The sequence below is a fragment of the Tenrec ecaudatus genome, chromosome 11, assembly GCF_050624435.1.
Source record: "Tenrec ecaudatus isolate mTenEca1 chromosome 11, mTenEca1.hap1, whole genome shotgun sequence".
NCBI lineage: Eukaryota > Metazoa > Chordata > Mammalia > Afrosoricida > Tenrecidae > Tenrec > Tenrec ecaudatus.
This window is the reverse complement of record NC_134540.1, coordinates 61,459,915-61,483,703: the sequence shown is the minus strand read 5'-3', so window position 1 is coordinate 61,483,703 and position 23,789 is coordinate 61,459,915.

The following is a 23,789-nucleotide window of genomic DNA, read 5'->3' as shown; positions in this document are numbered from 1 at the left end:
TGGCTCTCCTGGGCATGCGTAAATGGACTTCCCACTTCCCTAGGCTAAGCTACCTAACAAAACCATGTTGATTTTGGTCAATAACATAAAGATATTTAACTGAGTATAACTTAGTGAATTATGCATAGAGTTGCAAAGAATTGGAATTCCAGAACACTTACTTGTGATCATGGAGAATCTGAAGCAGGAATCAGGGATTTTTGTTGTTTGTTTGATTCTGTTTTGTTTCAGCAGAGCAGAGAAAAATGATACTCATGGTTTAAAATTAGAAAAGGTATGTGGAAGAGTTGTAGTTAGTTATATTAATCAATCAATATGCCAAAGAAACCATATCCAAGAAGTTGTGCTAGTAATAATAAAAACACATGATTAGGGTGGAAGGACTCATTAACAAGCAGAGATATTCTGATGGCACATCTTGCTTGCCCAAAGGTAAGACACTTAAAGAACTTACTGATGAAATTAAAAGACTACATTTGTAATATGAATAACTCTTGGACAAAAAGAAAATAAAAATATTTATTACAATAAATGGGGCCAGGAAAAAGTATTATAAGTGGAGGCAAATAGAAGTTGGGAGGGCTTTCATTCTACTTAGATCAACTGTGAATACCCCTGGAAGTATTAGACCAGAAATCAAGTAATTTTGCTACACACACATAGACACACACACACACAACTATTAAAATACTAGTCCATAAATTCCTCTGTAGACTCACATAGCCGATTGCAGGAAGATCACAGGCCAGTGGGTGAAAAGTCTTGTGAATCCAATGCCTGTGGAAGCAACGCAGCGCTGGGGCAGGTCTCTACGTGGCTCCTCTCGCTGCAGGAAAGTGAAACAGAGACCGTGGCCTGCTTCCAGGGAGAATGAAAGCAAGTTCTCAGAAGGTCACGTCTACAAGATCTTCATCAGCTGTGACCTGATGGACAGGCTAGACACACCCTTACACTCATTTATGAAGTTGACATGAAATTATGTAACTACCACAACTATGTTTAGCATAACAAACTATGAACAACATGGAAAAGAACTGGAATTCTAGAATGTTCATGGTGCTCATGCAGAAAGGGCACATAGACCAGGAGACAAGGGTTCAAACAGAACAAAGTGATACTAATAGATTTAAAAGCACAAAGATGTGCATCAGGGTTGTGTCCTTTGATACACATAGTAATTAAGTATGCTGAGCAATTTGTCCAAGACACTGGAATATATGAAGAAGAATAAAATATCATGATTTTATAAAGGCTTTTTAAAGACTTGAAAAAGTTTGTGTTACACTGGCTGTACCAAAAGTCTCCCTGTGTGTGTCTCTCTCTCTCTTTTTTTTTTTTTTGCAATTGTTGTTGTTGATAGGTGCCATGACTCACAGTGACCCTGTGCTCAACAGCACAAAGCACTGACAGGTCCTGCATCATCCTCACAATGGTTTGTATGCTTGATACCATTGTTGCAGCCATAGTGTCAATCCATCTCAGTGAGAGCCTTCCTCTCTCTACTCTACCAAATATCATGTCCCTCTCCAGGGACCACTCTCTCCAGACGACATGTCCAAAGTATGTAGGACAAATTCTCATCATCCTTGCTTCTAAGGAGCAGTGTGGCCATACTTCTTCCAAGACAGATCCCTGTGTGATTTTAGCAGAGCATGGTATTTCAATAGTGCAATTCGAACGCATCTATTCTTTTCTCGTCTTCTTTATTCAGTGTCCAACTTTCACATGCATATGGAACAACTGAAAATTCCATGGCTTGGTTAAAACCCACTTTAAGTCCTTGAAACAACATTGTTGCTTTTCAATACTCTAATCTTGTGCAGCAGATTTAATTAATGCAATGTATTGTTTGATCCCGTGATTGCTGGTCCCATGAGCACAGATGGCGTATCCAAGCAAGACAAAATCTGTGACAACTTCAACCTTCTCTCTATTTATCATGATGCTGCTCATTAGTCCAAATGTGAGGATTGTGGTCATCTTCACATTGAGTTATAAGCAATTCTGAAGACTTCAGTCCTTGATCTTCATCAACAAGAGGGTCAAGTCCTCATCACTTTCGGCAAGCAAGGTCATATCACCTGCATATTGAAGATTGTCCTGCATATCGAAGAATTGTCCTCCAATTCTGATGCCACATTCTTCTTCAAATAAACCAGGTTCTCTGGTTATTTGTTCAGCATACAGATTGAATAAGTATGGTGAGAAGACCTAAGCCTGACATATTCATTTTCTGATTTTAAACCATACAGTAATCCCTTGTTCTGTTCCCACAACTGCCTGGATTCTTTTTCATGCTCTGCATGAGCACAATGGAGTATTCTGGAATTCCCTTTCTTCTCTAGTTTGGTATGATCCACACTGTCAAATGCTTCCGAATAGTCAGTAAAACCATAGTATTCTCTGCTTTTCAGTACAAATTCATCTGAAGGCAACAATGATATTCCTTGTTCCACACCTGACGCTGGCCTGAACCTCTGGCAGATCCCTGTCAATGTACTGCTACTACCATTATTGGATGATTTTGAGCAAAATTTTGCTTGCATGTGATATCGATGACATTGTTCTTTAGTTTGAACATTCTTTTGGGTCACCTTTCTTTTAAATGGCTACACAGATGTGTCTTTTCCAGTCAGTTGGTCAAGTTACTGTCTTCCAATTGCCCAGGGATCGACCAGTGAGTGCTTCCTGTGCTTCATGAGCTTGTTGAAACATTTCAATTCGTATTCCAACAATTTCTGGTGTCTTGCTTTTGGTTCATGTTGTCAATGCAGCTTGAATTGTTTTCAGCACCTTGGTTTGTGCTCAAATGCTGCCTTCTGGAATGAGTGAAGGTCAAGCTCGTCTTTGTGGTGCAGTATCTCTGTGTATTCGTTCCATCTTCTTTAGATGATTCCAGCATCATTAAATATTTCATCTGTAGAATCTTTATACTGTAAATCAAGTTTTTTTCCTTGAGTTATTCTAAATTTAAGAAATACTGGGCATATTCTTCCTTTTTTTGATTTTCTGACTGTAGGTCTTTGCACATTTCATTATAATATTGTAATTTGTCTTCTTTGGCTGTCCTTGGAAATATTTTCTCTTTGACTTTATCATCTCTTTCATTTGATTCAGCTTATTCTAAGATTAAAAGCAAGTTTAAGAGTCTCTGTTGACATACAGTTTAACCTCTTTGCTGTCACTTTAATGACCTTTTGTTTTTTCAGGAATGATGTTCTTGATGTTCTCCATCAGCTCATCAGTCCTTCTGCCATTAGGGTTCAATGTTGTGTTGATTAAAAAAAACAAATCCAGTGGCACTCATATAAACATAAGAAGAGTTTTATATTAAGAACTAGCTATGAATTGAGAAAACAATCCAGCCCAGGCTAACTCAAGTCTATAAGTCCAATATTAGCCCATAAGTCCCTTTGCAGACTCATGCACTCACAAGCGATGTTGCGGAATGCAGGAATATCACAGGTTAGTGGGTCCACAATGTGTGGATCCAACTGCAGTGGAAACATCAAGTCTCAGAGTGGTCAACTGGAAGATGAAGGCAGGGCAGGTCTCCAGGGTCCTCCAGGTGAGAAGCCCGTGCCACAAGGAGGCACCATGAGGGTGCGAACCGATCGACATGTTGAATACCACCCCTACACTTTGATGTAAAATTATTTAACTACCGCAGTGCTTCAAATCTGTCCTGTAGATGTCCTTGAGATTCAGATGGGCTAGACTTAAGGCCATATTTTTTTCTCTTGTGGATTTGTTTTAATTTTCTACATTAGCTTTTTGAGTTGGAGCATCAGTTTGAATCATAGATATGTTGATTGGATTTCCTTGAAGGCAGATAGATATAAGGCTACCAATGGCAACACAGTATTTCAAGATTGCTTTTGAAGTTTCCTCTTTGACAATGACTGCAAGGCCATTCCTCCCGATTGTGTCATTCCTGACATAGTAAATCATATGGTTTTCTGATTCAAAAGAATTAATTCAGTCCATTTCAGCTCACCAGTGCCTAGGATATTGATATTGTGCACTCCGTTTCACTTTCAATGACTTGCAAATTTTCTAGATTTGTACTTCATATATTCCAAATTATTACCATTAGCAGATTTTAGAAGCTGTTTTATATTACTCTATGTCACGCCCAATTAGCAAATGAAGATCCTAAGGCTCTGGTCCCACAACTTTACCCCACCCTTGCCCCAGAGAACAGCTACTTCTCAGTGACATGTTTAGTGCTCAGGGACCTGAGGGCCCATTCTCTGGCAGTATCTTGGGCAAAGTTCTGCTTCCATTCAGGAGGCCTCTGGTATCTAACAAACTTTTAAAACTGTGCATTAGGTTTTCAGCGGCTACTGCCTCTAAAACAGGAAACTTATTACTTCTTTGTTGTCTGCTCTTGTTCTGGAAGCTCTGCTAAAATCTGTGCCCTGCGGGTGACTGCTGGCTTTAATATAGCAGTTACATAGCTTCCAGTGTCATAACAATGTATAAGCCACCACAGTAGCACAAACTGACAGACAAGTAGGACTCCCCAGCTTGTGACCTAGCACAATGTAATCAACTCCATCATGAGATCTGCTTTGATAATTTAATTAATTGTAAAACAGCAAGGATGGCATGCTATTCCCTGAGGTCACAGCCCTGATGCTGTTGAAAATGAGTTTCCTGGGGAGTGTGGTTACTTCCTCAATAAGGATGGCTGCAAACCTTGCTTTCCTTTTTGCTGGGTCTGGTACCTGAATCGGGCTCATTTGGACAACCTACATATTGCCTGCCAATCCCAGGAACCATCAGCCACCTGTCATCTGACCTTCCAAACTTGGGTTGTTTACACTTCTATATCAAAAGGCTGACCTGCTGGTCTTAGAAGCATTAGTCTCAATCGCCTGTGGAATTTCTGCTGATCTTCATCCCATCATTTCCTAAAGCTTTAGGAGTCAGAAAAAGCCAACAGATTAACATCTCTCCCATGGATTTGGGATCAGACTAGACTCAGATTGGAATTGCCAGTTTCTACAAATATACATTCTTTATGTATTTCACATATAGAACCCTGCAAAAACATTAATAAGCTGCAATATGCAGATAGTGCAAATTTGTTTGCTGAAATCCAGGAAGACTTGAACATCTTCTGATGAAAATTACATACTGCAATCGTCTATATGGATTTCAACTCGTTGAAAGAAATGGACAGTCAATGGTCAGAAATAATTCACTGGAGATTGCATATATCTGCAGACTCAAAATGGATTTATGGTTTTCTCTGTAAATCATACCCTTCTACAAATCTAGTGCTCAGAATTTTAGCTCTAACACATCACAAAGTTTATTAAATCTTTTAAGAATTGAGTTAATTATAAACTGCTATTCCAATACTAATATAAATTATAAGTGATAAAACATTTGTTTTAAATAGAACCTGAAATTATTTTTTTTAAATCTCTAAAGAAATATAAAATATAAACACAAGAAACCAGACTTAAATTTAAAAATTGCAGTAAAATATGTTAACATTTTCCAAAAGGATGGAGGGAGTAGCTATTAAGGGAACAAAATACAAGAGGCAGATAAGACAATAATAAATGGTGAGTTAAGCCCTACCAGCACGTTGGGTATAAATAATTCTCTAAATGATCCTAATGTCTAATGTAAGCTGATAGTTTACTAAGCTGTTGACTAAGCTATTGTTTGACTTGAAGCTGTCTTTAGGAAAACCACTTTCAGAAAGATTCAAAAGAACTCTTCTGGACAAATCATGTGAAGAGTGACTAGACCTCTAAAGACCCAAATTTCTAGATGTCACAAACACTGAAAGTGATTTCTTATTTCTAAGATTATAAAATGATGAAGGTTGGAAAGGAAATTAAAATTTTAAGTTCATATCATTGACTGCACACCTCCATGATAGGATCGCTGAAGACAAATGGGTGCAAAAGCAAATGTGGTGAAGAAAGCCGATGGTGCCCGGCTATCAAAAGAGATAGTTTCTGGGGTCTTAAAGGCTTGAAGGTGAACAAGCGGCCATCTAGCTCAGAAGCAAAAAAGCCCACATGGAAGCAGCACACCGGCCAGTGCGATCACGAGGTGCCAAAGGGACCAGGTATAAGGCATCATGCAAAAAAAAAGATATGTGTGTATATGTATATATATGTATGTATATATGTATGTGTATATATATGTGTATATATCTATATCTGTATCTATATTTATATCTATAGCTATAGCTATATCTACATCTACATCTATATCTATATCTATACCATATTGAATGAAGGGGGAAGTGCAGAGTGGAGACCCAAGGCCCAAGTGTCGGCCAATGGAGATCCCCTCATAGAGGGGTTTAGGAGAGGAGATGGGTTAATTAGGGTGCGAAGTAGTACCGATGAAGAACACAGCTTTACCCCAGATCCTGGATGCTTCCTCCCCCCAACTACCATGATCCGAATTCTACCTTGCAGGGCTGGATAGGGCAGAGGTTGTACACTGGTGCATATGTGAGCTGGAGGCACAGGGAATCCAGGGTGAATGATACCTTCAGGACCAAGGGTGTGAGGGGCGATGCTGGGAGAGTGGAGGGTGAGTGGGTTGAAAAGGGGGAACTGATTATAAGGATCCACAGGTGACCTCCTCCCTGGGAGAGGGACGGCAGAGAAGGGGGGGAGGGGAGAGAGACTCCGGATAGGGCAAGATATGACAAAATAACGATGTATAAATTACCAAGGGCACATGAGGGAGGGGGGAGCAGGGAGGGAGGGGGAAAAAAAGAGGACCTGATGCAAATAGCTTGGGTGGGGAGCGGATGCTTTGAGAATGATTGGGGCAGGGAATGTATGGATGTGCTTTATACAATTGATGTATGTATATGTATGGATTGTGATAAGAGTTGTATGAGCCCCTAATAAAATGTAAAAAAAGAAAAAAAGGTAAAGGAATTCAATCCCCTTTCTATTTTGTTCACTGCTGATTAGAAGAATAGGTTGTGATGAATGCATTTTTTTGTGTATGGAACTGTAAAATGCTATCATTTTTATGGAAGTCAATGAAGCAATATTTATAAAAATGTATCATTTTCCCCCTAAAAAAATTACGTTTCAGCCATATGAATTGATTGAGGGAGTGAAAGAGTGAACCCGCTGTTAATCAAAAGGCTGTTAATCAATGGAGAAGTATGATTTAAGATTTAATTGTTGCAAATCTGAAATATAACAGTCCCCTTTCTTGCAAGAAAGATTCCTTTTAAATTTAATCAATAGTTATGGTCTACTAACTCAGGAAAGTGGTAATCAAGGCCATTAGAGTCACAAAGGCCCCTGCCATAGAGATGATTTGCACTAGGCACAAAGTCTCTCTCATTTAGCTAAACAATGGATTATATGGGACCAGAGATGCTGGCCTGGTAACTCCTGGAGAAATGTAAGTATAGAAAATAGTTCCATGTGTTCATGGCAAAATGATCTTAATTTGTCCCATAATTTGGAATGTAATGCTTGCTTGATTTTTTTTTTTAAATATTGGAATTTTCTTTTTTTTTTTCTTCTTTTACCTTTTATTAGGGACTCATACAACTCTTACCACAATCCATACATATACATACATCAATTGTATAAAGCACATCCATACATTCCCTGCCCCAATCATTCTCAAGGCATTTGCTCTCCACTTAAGCCCCTTGCATCAGGTCCTCTTTTTTTTCCCCTCCTCCCTCCCCCTTCCCCCCTCCCTCATATGCCCTTGGTAATTTATACATCGTTGTTTTGTCATATCTTGCCCTATCCGGAGTCTCCCTTCCCCCCTTCTCTGCTGTCCCTCTCCCAGGGAAGAGGTCACATGTGGATCCTTGTAATCAGTTCCCCCTTTCCAACCCACTCACCCTCCACTCTCCCAGCATCGTCCCTCATACCCTTGGTCCTGAAGGTATCATCCACCCTGGATTCCCAGTACCTCCAACCCTCATATGCACCAGTGTACAGCCTCTGTCCTATCCAGCCCTGCAAGGTAGAATTCGGATCAGGGTAGTTGGGGGGAGGAAGCATCCAGGATCCGGTGGAAAGCTGTGTTCTTCATCGATACTACCTCACACCCTAATTAACCCATCTCCTCTCCTAAACCCCTCTATGAGGGGATCTCCATTGGTCGACACTTGGGCCTTGGGTCTCCACTCTGCACTTCCCCCTTCATTTAATATGATATATATATACATATATATACATACATATATACATATACACATACATACACACACTTATATCTTTTTTTTTTTTGCATGATGCCTTATACCTGGTCCCTTGGGCACCTCGTGATCGCACTGGCCGGTGTGCTTCTTCCATGTGGGCTTATTTGCTTCTGAGCTAGATGGCCGCTTGTTCACCTTCAAGCCTTTAAGACCCCAGACACTATCTCTTTTGATAGCCGGGCACCATCAGCTTTCTTCACCACATTTGCTTATGCACCCATTTGTCTTCAGCGATCCTATCATGGAGGTGTGCAGTCAATGATATGATTTTTTGTTCTTTGATGCCTGGTAACTGATCCCTTTGGGACCACTCGCTCACTCAGGCTGGTGTGTTCTTCCATGTGGACTTTGTTGCTTCTGAGCTAGATGGCTGCTTGTTTATCTTCAAGCCTTTAAGACCCCAGTCACTATCTCTTTTGATAGCCGGGCACCATCAGCTTTCTTCACCACATTTACTTGTTCACACACTTTGGCTCCAGCCGTTGTGTCGGGAGAGTGAGCATCATAGAGTTCCAATTTAATAAAAGAAGGTATTCATGCATTGAGGGAGTGTTTGAGTAGAGGCCCAAGGTCCTTCCGCCACCTTAATACTTGACCTATAAATATAGACACATAGATCTATTTCCCCATCCTCCTATATATATTTGCATGTACATGTCTTTGTCTAGACCTCCATGAATGCCCTTTGACTCCTAGCTCTTTCCTCCATCTCCCTTGACTTTCCTCCTGCCCTACTACCATGCTTCATCGCCACCTGGGCTAGAGTATACCTCTTCTCTAAGCAACCTTACCCTTGATCATTTCCCACCAGGCCTGCCACTCCCCCTTCTCTACCATTTGGGGTCCCATGTTTTTCCCTTGTCCCTGGGTTTGTTAACACCACTTCCTTACCACCCCCTACCCCCCCACCCCAAGTCCCCCCAAAACTGTCGGTCCCGTTGTTTTTCCTCCAGATAGTTCATCCAGCCTGTCCTATTCAGACAGACCTGTGGAGTCACTAACATGCACGAAAACTAGACAGAGGAAAACAAAGCAACAGTATACAACCAGACAACAAAACAACAAAAACAAACCACTGACAAAGAACAGAATAAAACAGTTCACAAGAGAAAAGCTTGTAGTTAGTTCAGGGATCGTTTGCTGGCCCTTAGGAGCGTTTTCCAGTCCAGTCTGTTGGGGCACCACGCCCTGGCCCCGAAGTCCACTTTCAGCATTCCCTGGGGACCTTGCCACTCCATTCCCTTGCTGTTCCGCTGCACTCCCCCAGTGATTTGCCTCGGTGTGGTGGGATCAGGTCAGGTGCAATTCCCACACTGTGTCTCCGGTGCTGTCCCCTGTATCGCCCTTAGTCACTGAGGGGCATCATGTCTCATAGTGGGGCCAGCCATGTTGTTCTCTCTGTGGACTGGCTGCTCTACTCAGGAACATCATCATCACGGCCTGGTGGGCCAGGCTGTGCTCCACTCTCTCCTCCTGCCCCTTCATCTGCTCCCGTGTGCTCTGATCAAATATGTCCATCTCCCAGAGCTGCAGAGTCAATGTCGTCCTTTGGAAAAAATTCTTTTCGGGGGAGGGGCAGGAATCCACTTAATTTATGGTGCTGGGGCCAGCTTCCCAGACCTCTCCACCGGTTCCCTCCTCCACACCGGGATATTGCGTTCACACCTTGCGACACTGGGTTGAAGTCTGGTCCCACTTTCCCTGTGGAGATATAAACAATACCCTCCCCTTGGGTGGATTAATGCCCTATGACCCCACTACCCTTTTCTTCCTTGTATTTATCCTTTTGTTTTCCTTTCTTTTTACTGACATTTTTAACCAGTTTTGAGGCAGCAACCTCAATTGTTCCCTTCTGTCTCAAGTTTACAGAATAAAACTTAGAGTTTCTTGAATCAACTTTGTCTCTGTATTTGGCTGAAATAGTGACAAGCAATATCAGATTTTTGTGCGTGGCAACATATTTGGTGATCAGGTTTGGGATACTTCAAGAGTCTGAATTTCCTGAACTGGGAACCCCGAGTGGAAGCATCAAAGACCTCTATGAATCAGTGAAGGTCTTTTTCACAGAGAAATATTGGGTCACTGCTTGCCATCTCCCATTGCCTTCATTTGTGAATTAGAAAACTATAATTTTTTGTTTTGTCTGATGAATGCATTCAGTATCATGAGTCCCTGAGAAGCTGCAACTAATAGAGATGACATTGCTTCTGGAGCTCTCTGTTAGTTTTGTTGGTCTTCCTATGTTTATGAACGTGTGACTAAGAAGAGTTGCCTTGCTTTAACAGCACTTGGCCTTTGTATATCCTGGATTCAGTGGGGAAATGGACCCTCAGTAGTTCTGTATATGATCATAGCATTTTATAGTTGAAATTATTTTTCAGAGACTTAGCTAAATGAGATAAAATACCTGATGTACAAGCTTTTATTAATGAAATGGGTCATCTTGACAGATTTTTGAATATCAACCTTAAAATCTAAACCATTATAAGATGCATTTGTGAATCATTTACCCTTAGATGCTCTTTTTTAAAAAAAAATATTTTGGTTCTTAAAAACAGGCCAACTCAAAAAACTGGTACCTGAAAGTCCTTTTAAATTAAAATGATCCTCAGAAAGGATAATAGACCATCTTGGAACATTGTACCCAAGTGAAGAATGCAGTCTGTTTAAATAAATAATTTGAAGAAATAAAATCAGACTGTTATGATGGCTAGATTTTATATCAAACAGATGTTCCCGTGATGATGGCTCCTTGGAAGTGTGGAATTTTTGTTACAGAGATCACGAAAACCTCCCTCTCTATTGGCCTCCTCCCCTGCAGTATTTCTGATTATTTACTCAGTATTCAGATAGATCTAGTCTAGTGAGAAGATACAATCCTAATGCACATGTTTCCTAACTTTTACACATGTGGTGTGCCCTAGCTCTGTTTCCACAACTGCCTCTTGATCCTTGTGCAAGTTCCATATAAACACAACGAAGTTCTTTGGAATTCCTATGCTTCTCAAGGTTGTATACAAGCTATTGGGGCCTTTGCATCATCAATGGAACACAAGTAAACATCTTTCTATTTTTGTTTTGTATTGTTTGCTTTTTTCCTGCCTTGATCCAAGAACCAACTGACATCAGCAATGATAGCTCTTGTTTTATGTCCTCTTCTGAATTTGGTCTAAACTCTTGGCAGCTCCATGTCAATCTACTAATGCAACCATTGGTGCATGATCCTAAGAAAATTTTACTTGCATGCAGTGTCAGTGAACTTGCTCGATCGTTTGAGCTTGCCGTTAGGTCACTGTTCTTTGGAATGGACATGTGAATCTCTTTCAGTCTCCAGGCCAAATAGCTTCCTTCCATTTTTCCAGGAAAATGAGTGAATGCTCACATTACTTCTTCAGCTTTCTGAAACATTGTAATGGGTATTCCATCAATTCCTGGAGCGTTGTTCTTGACCAATGCGTTCATTCAGTTTGAACTTCTTCCTTCAACACCATTAGTTCTTGCTCATAGGCTACCTCTTGAAATAGTGGAATGTTTGCCAGTTCTTTGCAGGATGTTGATTCGGTGTGTTCTTTCCATCTTCTCTTGATGCCTTCTGCATCTTTATTTTTCCCATAGAGTTTTTCAAGATTACAACTTGATACTTGAGCTTCTTGAAGTCTTTCAGTTTGAGATATGCTGATTGAGTTCTTTCCTTTTCCCCCTCTAATCCTAGGTCTTTGCACACTGTTGATTATATATCAATTAAACTGTTAAAATTAAAAAAAAACTAACTAAAAATAACAGATACATAGTTCAGAGACTTCGAAGAATCAATCATGAAATTTAGCATATTTTTCCCTGGAGAAAGCAGCAAGGCTGTGTTACACAATAGTTAACAATTGTGAATCAAATCAATAATCTCAGCAGAAACCCTTCCATTTGCATTGAAAGGGACAGAGACTGGGTGATAAGAAGGAAAGACAAAAGCTTCCTGGAATTCTATTGGCGACAAATGGTTAACTGAAGCTAATTGTTGGAGATATCTGCTATTCTCCAAGAAAATGAAAGGCTGTTCACATCGGATTTCCCAGACTAAAGAAATGGAAGGAACTTGGCTATGAGGGCTGTCATGTCCTCGGGTTTGAAGAGTGGAACCTCTACTCCTGATATCTCAAAAGGTAAGGCTTGCTTCCAATGTATCAAAAAGGTGCATGACTACTATCTCTGTTGCAGAGATGGGGGCTGCCATTTAAGTTGACTGAGATAATGAGGCCATTGACCAAATTGATTGGATGAAGCTTTTGAGTTTACAATCCAGGAAAAGTTCATCTGCTAGTTTGAAGAAAAAAATGGACCTTTTGGTTGGCATCGCCATTCATCTGAATGAACAATAGAGATCACAAGTTCATTAATATTAGGAAAAAGCTAGACTCAAATTGTGTGCATTTCAGGATTCCACAAGAAAGACAAAATCATAGAGGAGTTCCAGAAATCAGTATTTGCCAAGCACTAAGCTTGAAGTGTGAAGATAGATAGTATAAGGGAAATACATTTTGGACGTATTAAATCATTATGTTCCTGATCATAATTCTCTTCAAATTTCAAAAAATTGTTTATGGTTTATTTAAGTGTACATAAATTCACTCAAAATTTACTTTCATCAAGCCAATTCTGACTCACAGTGACCATATAGGACAGGCTAGAACTGGCCTGTAGGTTTCCAAAGCTAACCATTTTGATGGCTCTAGAAAGCCTCCTCGTTCCCTAGGGAGAGGCTGGTGCTTTCAAACTGCAAACCTTGTGCTTAGCAGCCCAACTAGGGATCTTCTTACTGTTTATAAGAAAGGCAAATTTAAAATTTGGAAAATGCGTTTCAGACATAAAACAGTGACTCATAATAAAATGAACTAAGCTTTAAAGGAATGTATTGGAACCAAACAATATAACTGTTTGTGAATTTTAGGGAAAGAACTGAGATTCTTGAAAGGAAACTGGGATCAAAGCAGAAATTAAAAATGATAAAAATCTACCCTTAGAGAGATTTTCTCTTGAATTTGATTCTAATCAATTTAAAATTTTGACTTTGTTGTATAAACTCAATAGGTGAAACAAGTCAAAGGGTTAAGAAAAAATAGTAATTTGGGGCCCAGATTAAAGCAAGCAAAGATAAAGTAACCATATATTTTGCTATTAGTCAGATTTCAGACAAATTTTAGACATATGTTTTTATGTATAAATGTATAATTATGCAAGAGAACAAATGCAGTCAAATAGGAAAAGGGTTTTACGTCTTGAAAGACTGGAGTCTTAATCTTATTTCTTCCCTTGAATGTAGAAATAGAGAATTGGCATCAGAGATGTATGTATAATTCATGCTATCAATTGGATTGCTAAAGAGGATTTTAACCCAAGTTGTCTATACCTCGCAGGCTGTAATTTTAGTGTACTTAACAAATCTTTGCCTCTTCTAACTTGAATACGCTTTTAAAAGATTGGATCAGTTATGGGACTAATTATCCTATAACTCTGATTTTGATTATATTTATTCATGACAGTCAAGATTCTTTAGTAAATTATCAGGGGGGAAAAGGCATGCCTTTTAGATAGAGAGAAATGAGCTATATTTTCATAGTCACAAGTGGTTAAATGAGTGGACTAGTGTAATCATGTTAGTGACTTGTTAGAAGACCAATAACACCCCAAAACCAATATATTAGGCAGGAGAAAACAATGGATCCAAAGGTTCCGGGGGACATGGGAAAGGGGAGCTGGGGGAAAGGAAGTAGGTATTAACAACCACAGGGACAAGGGAACAACAAGTGATCCAAATCAATGGGGAGGAAGGTGTAGGAAGCCTGGTAGGGTTTGATAAAGGATAATGTAGCTGATGGGAATTACTGAAACCCAAATAAAGGCTGAGCATGATAGTAAGACAAGTGGAAAGTAAAAGGAAATAGAGGAAAGAACTAGGAGGCAAAGGGCATTTATAGAGGTCTAAATACAGGCATGTACATTTGTAAATATATTTATAAATGACGATGAGGAAATATATCTATGTATCATATATTTATAGGTTTAGTATTAAGGTAGCAGATGAACATTGGGCCTCTACTAAAGCACTCCTTCAATGCAAGAGCACCTTGTTCTATTAAACTGGCATTCCATGATGCTCACGTACCTGGCACAATTGCTGAAGACAAAGTGGGTGCATAAGCAAATATGGTGAAGAAAGCTGATGGTGCCTGGCCATCAAAAGATATAGCATCTGGGGTCTTGAGGGATTGAAGATAAACAAGCGGCCATCTAGCTGAGAAGAAACAAAGCCCACATGGAAGAAGCACACCAACCTGTGTGATCACGATGGGATCAGGTATCAGGTATCAAAGAATGAAAACATACAAACAAACAAAAAAACATATCATTGTGAATAAGGGGGAGTTCAGAGTGGGAACCCAAAGGCCATCTGTAGGCTTTGAACATCCCCCTACAGAAGGTTGGTGGGGAGATGAGCCAGTTTGGGTGTAGTATAGCAATGAAGAAACATACAACATTACTCTAGTTCTTTAATGCTTACTTCCCTCCACTATCATGATCCCAGTTCTACCTTACAAACCCAGCTGTACCAGATCATGTACTCTGGTACAGATAAGAACTGGAAACACAGTAAATCCAGGACAGATTAAACCATAAACCCCTGAGGACCAATAATGACAGTAGCCATACCAGGAGGATAAGGGGAAGGTGGAATAGAAAATGGGAACTGATCACAAGGATCTACATATAACCCCTCCCTGGGGGATGGACAACAGAAAAGTGGGTGAAGGAAGACATCTGACAGTGTAAGAAATGAAAATATAACAATAATTTATCAATTATCAAGGGTTATTGAGGGAGGGGAAGAGGGGAGGGAAGGGAAAATGAGGAGCTGATATCAAGGGCTCAAGTAGAAAGCAAATGTTTTGAGAATAATTATGGCAACAAATGTACAAATATGCTTGACACAGTGGATGTATGTATGGATTGTGGTAAGAGTTGTATGAACCCTGAATAAAGTGATTTATGCAAAAAACCCCAAAACTTTTGCACAATTAAATTTAATCATTCCCTACCATTATACACGTCATTATCCATTGCATTCCTTCTCCGATACTTCATTTAAGTAAAATGAACCAATATTGATATATTATGAACAAAAACATTAAAATATTTATGATATGGTACACTGTAAATGTAAACAAAACCTCAGAATCAATAGCAAATAAATACAGGAAAATGTCCAACATCACTAGGTAGTATTGAAATGGAAATTAACATCATGATGATTAATGTGAATTGTGTAATACTTCAAATTTTCTTTACCTGTAAAATATTACGCACTTTGCAGGCAAGTAATGTAGAAACTGAAATCCCATAAATACCTCTGCAACACAAATTAAAACAAAAAAACAAGAAAATAGATGTTCAAGTTATTGAAGCATTGTTTTTTATTGTGTAAAAATCAATAATATTCATGCTATTGTAGAGGGAAAATTTTAGGTTGATTGATTTATTTTATTTTCCCCAACCTCCCACCATTCAATTTCTTTGCAGTCCAATGCAATGTTTTCTCAACTAGATATATATGCAGCACAAGCATCTCTTTCCATCAGGTCTCAGATGCGAGAGGACATGGAGTCAGAGAGATGACTAAGTGTTTCTCTAGGAAGTGAGAATGTTGATCGTGGGAAAGATGGCTGTAGTTCAAAGATAACGTTCCAGCAACATGTGAGAGCCAGATAACAAGACACAAACCTTTGTGATCTACATATGAGGGTGGTGGAAATATTCACAGCTACTCATAAGCCAGCTTGTGAATTGCTACACGTTCAAGACATTTGTGTAACTCAGTGTCCTTTTCCAATCGTTGCACTCCTATTAACACGAAGTCCAGCCTCTCAAGCATGACTCCTCCTTCCCCTTTTGCTGCTTATGTCTGGTAACCACTAAAAACCTTTCATCTCTCTACATAATTGCTTGCTTCATATAAGTGAAATCATACCATTTTGATCTTTTTGCAGCAGACATTTCAATTAACATAAAGTTTTTTCTTTTTAAAATCTTTTATTGGTGGCTCATACAATTCTTATCACAATTCATACATCCATCCATTATGTTAAGCACATTTGTACATTTTTTGCCATCATCATTCTCAAAACATTTGCTTTCTACTTGTGCCCTTAATATCAGCTCATCACTTTTTTCCCTTTTCCCGCTCCCACCTCCTTCATGAACTCTTCATAGTTTATAAATTTTTATTGTTTTGTCATATCTTACACTGTCCAACATCTCTCTTCACCCAATTTTCTGTTGTCTATCCCCCAGGGAGGAGGTTATATATAGATCCTTGTAATTGGTTCTCCCTTTCTACCTCACCTTCCCTCCCCAATCCAGGTATCACCACTCTCACCACTGGTCCTGAAGGGGTCATCTGTCCTAGATTGCTTGTGTTTCCAGTCCCTATCTGTATCAATACAACCTGTGACATGCAAGATACCCAAAGACTTCATTTCTTCTTATGCCTGAGCAAAAATATTATACCTGTATGTATTTGCATGTGTACATATATATATATATATACATACACACATATATAGATGTATTTTCACATGCACACCCCCCACACATACCTATACATACATTATAGAATTTGTGTTCTTTCTTTTGCTTTTCTGGGTATATATTTTAGGACTGAGAATGTTGGAACCTGTCTCTCACTCTTGTGGAATTGCTGGTCTCTTTCCCACAGGGGCTGTATCATTTGATATTCTACCAAGAATGGATGAAGGTTTCAGTTCTCTTATGGCTTTTATTTGCATCTTACTTGGTGCTTGGTGGTTGGATGTTCAGCTATTAATAGGAATGTTGAAGGCTTCAGCCCATCAGAAAGATCATAGCCGTAAACTTTGTAGGTAAGTCCTTCCCTGTCCCTTACGATCACTGCTAGTTGGAATCTATTCAGTGGCAACATGTTTAATGGCTAACAGCCTTAAACAACTTGCTAGCTGCTAGTGGTCTATTTGAATATTCTCTGTGATGAGATTCCTGTTCAAATCCTAATCCCACTGTTTGATTTTCTGTCATTTTAGTATTTAATATATTTTGGATATTAAACACACATACACGAAGATATGATGCACCTATTGAGTTCATTGTTCTCCAGTTCTTCTAATCAATTGGTTTTCCATGACATTTTATTAAGTTATTTGATTAATAAAATTATTTAATTTTCATGATGTATGGCTAATTAATTTTGTCTTTTCATGCTTGTGCCTTTATTATTTTCCGCAGATGTGATGATCTGTCACTAAATATTTAGTGAAATTATTTAACAAAGTTATAAAGCACAGAAACCTTACATATCTGCATATTTGGAGACAACATCTTGGCCAAACAACTGGAATTTTATGCATTCATAAGAAAGGTGACCCAAAGAAATTTTCAAATTATAGAACAGTATTATTGATATAACATGCTAATACAATGTTGCTGATGACTCTCCAACAAGAGTTGTATCAGTACATTAATGGGGAGCTACTAAGGAAAGATTCCAAACATGGAATATCCTTGTTGATGTCAGATGGATTATGACTCAAAGCAGAGAATACTAGAAAGATGTTTACTTGCATTTTATTTACCATGACCAGGCATTTGCCCACGGGGACCATAGAAAACTATGGAAAACCTTGAGCAAGATGGGGATTCCAGAATACTTCATTGTGCTCATGGGGAAATTACACAGAGATTAAGAAGCTGTTGTGGGATCAGGTAAAGGAAATACTGCACAGTTTAAAATTGGGAAGGTGTGCATTGGGGTTACACCCTCTCACCATACTTAGTCATTTGCTGAAAAAAATAATCAGAGAAGCTGGCTTCTATGAAGAAGAATGAGGTGTCAGATTGGAGAAAGGTTTATTAACAACCTGGGATATGCCAATGACAAGACCCTGCTTGCTTAAAATGAGGCGGAATTGAAGCACTTGTTGAGGAAAACCAAGGATTGTAGCCTTTAGTGTGGATTAAGATTTACAGTAGTGAGGATTAAGATTTACTGTTAGAAAAGACCAAAATCCTCACAAGTGGACCAATAGGTAACATCATGGTAATTGGAGACAAAGTTGAAGTTATTGTGGATTTTGTCTTGCTTGGATCCACTATCTGTGCTCATGGAAGTAGCAGACAAGAGATCAAAACATCTTGCATTAGTTAATTCGGTGGCATAGGACCTCTTTTGATATTGAAAGCAAGGCTATCACTGTAAAGACTCACCTGTATCCGACAGCAGCCACAGTATTTTGAGTTACCTCATATGCATATGAAAATTGAATAAGCAAGACCAAAAAAGAATGAGTGTATTTGAACTGTGGTGCTGGAGAAGAGTATTAAAAGTCCCGTGGACTGCTAAAAGGACTAATTGATATGTCTGGGGGAAGTATGGTTAGAATGGTCTAGTAGCAAGGGTGACCAGACTTTGTCTTGCATCCTTGGGACATGTTGGAGAAACCAGTCCCTGGAGAAGTAGTTCATGCTCAGTGTAGTGCAAGTGTAGTCACAAAGACAAAGACCCTCCGTGAGATGGATTGACATCGTGACTGCTGTGATTAGCTCAAGCACAGGAAGAATGGTGGGCCTGGCCGCACAGTGGGCGGTGTTTCATTTTGTTGGGCATGATTGCTGTGGGATGTACTGATTGGGTGGCACCTAAAAACTAGAATACCATCCTTAAAGATGGGCTCTGCAGACACACCCTTATAGTCTCTTCTTAAAAACGCATGGCTTTATGTTTCACATTTATAAATTCGATGCATTTTGATTTGATTTTGATTAAAAAGGGTAACCTCCCACTTTATTATTTTTAGCAAAGACTGTTTTAGCCATTCAGGAAGCCCCAGTGGCACAGTCACTTTGAGTTAGCTTGTGGGCCATTCACAAGGTTTTCAGATCCAATCCATCAGCTGTTCCAGGGGAGCCACAGTCTCAGACGCTCAGAGAGGCAGTTCTACCCTGCCCTATAAGGCTGTTATGAGCTGGCATTGACACTAAAGCAGCCAGTTTGGCTTTGACTTTGGTCGTTTGAGGCTCTTTGGCCTTCTAGAAAGATCTCGGGTATCGTAGTGGTTAAAGTGCTGGGATAGTAACCGTAACGTCACCAGTGCAGCCCACTCATTGTTCTGTTGCAGAAAGACTTGACACTCGGCAGCCCTACACACGTGTGCTCACACAAGGGCTATGCTCCTCTTCCAGGTTCTCATTTTAGTCCGACAGTGTCAGTATGAGTTAGAATTAACTTGAAGACAGTAGAGCTTTTTAGTTTTATTGTTTGCTTTTGCCTTTCCACATATATTTGAGGATTGATTTTCCATTATGCTACAAAGGCTTTTGGAATGTTGTTGGAGTGTATATTGAATATATAGGTGGATTTAGGGTCCCATGTATTTTAAATAATTTTTTGTTTGTGTAGGTGATATACAAAAAACACCCCAGTGCTTTCAATGGATTCCAAATCTGGGAGCGTTTCATACCAGTCTCTTGTGGAGGCTGGTAGGGCTGAACTCCTAACTTTGCAGTTAGCAGCACAATGCTCATACCATAAAGCACCACAGACACTTTAAAACAAAGAGAAATGGAAAGTGGCACTTCTTGCCTGGATCTAAGCATGGTTATTAATTTCATAGTTTTTTTTTCCACTTTAGTTATTTCGATTTTGTGAACTGTGCTGTGAGGAAACTATTAAGCTACAACTTTTAATATGCAATTTTTAATAGGAATAAAAACTAGATATGTTACAAGTGATTATTTGCATTTATAATTTTGGTTTTGCTCACTGGTAACTATGAAGTTTACTCCAACTGGTGAGGGGCTCATATTTTCTACTCACAAAATAGTCTGCACTTCCTAATAGATTGGGGGGGCCAAGTGACTACTCTGCCGTCAGCGTGTGTAATGAATGATGATGATGTATCTATACAGGAGATTCCAGAGATTCCTATTCCTAGGCACAGCCGCTCCAACGATGCATGTAATAAATGAATGCATTCAACTTTCACTCTTTCCTTTTCATCACTTTATATGGTATCACACAAAAACAAAGCAATAAAATACAGACACTAACATCTTTTAATGAAATTAAGGGAATTTATTAAGGACAATAATGCATTCAAATGCAGGGGGGACACCGCAGTTAAATGAAGCGAGATGGCCCTAACTAATGAGCTCCTAACAAAGAGAGATATAGCTGATGGAACAAAAAAATGAATCGAGTTGTTTAGTGCTTCCCTGAGTTCACAAGGAGGACAAATGAGTCAAATGCTTTTGTTGGACAGCTTTAGAGGCATGTTCAGTGGCGAGTTCAAGGACTCGCTGTGAAGGCTTTCCATTGTAGTAACATTTCCCTCTGCAGGGAGCACAAAAGCACCACTGGGTGATGCTTGAGCCCTTCTAACTAGCTGTCCTAGGAATACGCAGTCATCATTTGGTATCTGGGCCTCATTCCCAAGGGGGGAAAATGTTAAAATAAAAACCATTTACATGTTTTGAAAACTTCAGATTAAAAAAATGACCCATGACACTTAAATCTATGTGTTATATCTTAATCATAAATACATATTTCAAGCCAACTATTATTTTTAGGTGTTTGTCAATGCAATTGGGCCAAGATACTAAGGATTTTGACAGTTGAGACCTCTTCCCATGATGCAACCTAGAATAATGTAAATAATTCCTGTAAACTGCCAGGAAATCCTCGGAGGATTACGGTGTCATGTACCCTTTTATTCCCATCAGGGCCTGAGTAATGCTGCCTGAGGGATGTTGCTGACTTTATATATCCGTAGATGATAAAGAATGTTTCTTTGCTTTCTGTTCATACAGATCCTACATCTGGTTCATCAACGTCTGGCACACTGTATGTATTACTTTCTGTAGGAGATCTAAGGGCCTATCACCTGTTGACCTTCAAATGTCAATCTAACTCTTTGAGCTGTTTCTTCCTGTTTCCTGATTCTTTAGGACTAATGGATATGAGACTTCTGAAGTGCCACCACTTTGCTTCGATCCATAGACTTGAACTGCATAGAACTTACCTATTTCCACAACTGTATGAACTAGTTTCATGGATAAACACACACACGTATGTACTACATATGCACAGATATGTAGATAGATAGATAGATAGATAGATAGATAGATAGATAGATAGATAAAGGTGGATAGATATATCACTGGTTTTGTTTCTCTAGAGAACCCAGACTAACATACTCATTTTATTAAAAGAAGAAAAAAAAACTACTGTCAAGTTTTTCATCCTTAGAGAGTATTTTTTCACTTCCGTGCTTGACCACTAGCATTTATAGAATATAATGAGAGGCACCTATGAAAAGACTGAGTTTACTGCAAATGAATTAAGCGAAACAAGAAGAATGCCAGGCAGGTACATATAAAAACAAAACAGAAAACATATTTTAATTGAATAATTTAGTGACCATTTTAAAGACTACATGCATTTCTACTTTGCACACATGATTTCCTTTTTTCACTGTGTGTCATTGTCATATAAAGACAATGTTAACTATCCAACCCTCATTTCATTAGTTTCCGGTGATAGGCAAATGGGTATAAAAGATAATCTAACATTTGTAGTACTATTGAGAAAAAGGAACATGTGATTCAACAGAATAGAGAAAATACTAAACACTTGAAATCTAAAATCAAAACCTATCGTTGTCCAGTCAAATTCTATATTATAACATCTCTATAGAACTGAGCATAACTGCATTACAAAGTTTCTAAGTCTCCGAAATCTATATGGATGATGTTGTCACTGATTTTTCTGGTGGAGTTGCTGGTAGGTTTGAACCACCAACCCAAAGGTTAACAGGCCAATACTTTAACCACTCTGCCACCAGAGCTCCTATTACAAATGGAATATGTAATATATAATGTTATTGCTCCTTCTGCCAAGATATACATACTTTTTATTTTGGTATAGCCTCTAACCACTCCCTTTTCTTAAGTAAAACTAAAGAAATATACATCAAAATTTAGTAAATGCTAATTATCAAATTAAATATGTTCTTCAAAATAAGACCTAAAATTTGATTTAGCTATTACTTTTACTATCTTTAAAGATAAAATGAAAAATGTATGCCATTATATAGTTAGAAGATATTTGTTCAACATATTGAAACCATCAAGTTCCTGTTATAGCATATATTTATTTTTTAAAATGACAATCTAGTTAAGATGTTAATGGTAAGGGAGTATGTATCTCCTTTTTTATAGTGCTGAAAGCATAAATTCTAAGGAATACATATTCTTATTATTATTGAATTGGCATATAATGTTAATGAAATATTATAAAATTATGTTTAATAACCATTCATTCTATTTTACTAGTCTTCCATTACTGGTAATAATGTATAAAATAGTCTTTGAACGACTTCTTGTAAATCGCTGATGAATTCTAAAGAGCCATATGAAAGTCTCAAATCTTAGTTGAAGAGGTAATTTTCTTCTCCTACGACTGCAGTCTTCCCCTGCAAAGTTGCCCCCAGAGGAACAATAACACATAGAGTCCAACTTCACTAGTCTCGTAACTTCAGTACATTAGAAAGCTAAGAATGTATGCATGCACTAATTTCTTTCACAATACAGAAATAAAATTAAGGTTTAGTATTTGTGGGAGAGGAAACTAACAAGAAACATTTTGAATCATACATTACTAGTTCACTGTAAGTGGCAGGAAATGAAACAAAAGTATATATATATAACCAAAATGTTCAGTGGTAGCTTGATTTAGATTTGGTTTTATCCTGACTCAATAAATATTGTGTGGACTTTGTTCTAGCTTCAAGTTTTGTTTTGTTTTTGATACTTCTTCATTTTTCATCTCCATTCTCGGATTAGTTCATCACCTTTGGTTCACGATAACCACATCCCCACACCCTAAAAGTGACTATTGTAATGACAAAAGGTCTGTTTCATCCAAACAGTCCACATATAAGGCATTTTAACAGAAAGACATAGGTATCAACCGATCAATAAATATTGAACTTATGATGCAATATTTTGAATTGGATCTCTCCAAGTAGATTCTGGAATCTGAACCCGAGGACTGTGACCTATTTTGAAGTAGAGTTTTCTCTGTTATGTTAATAAGGCCACAGGCAAACTCACTGTCATTGAGTTAATTAGGAGTCACAGTGACCCCACAAGACAGGTAGCAGTCCTTTGAGGATTGCTGAGGCTACCCTCTTTAGAAGGCTTGATCAAAGTCTTTCTCTTGCTCTCTCCCCTCCTTTGCCAAGCATGGTACCCATTTCCAGGGACTGGTCTTGCTTGATGACATGTCCAGTGTATATGAGATGAAGTTATGCCTCTCACAGTTTGAGGTACGTTTTGTGCCCTAAATCTATTTAATAATCAATATGTGACAGTTACATACTCACATGATAGAAGATGCATATGTGTGCATGAATAAGTGCTTTAGAGTATTTTGTCAGCAACTGGAATAATTTATTGAGCGATTTCTCAAAGAGCTCTTAGAGGA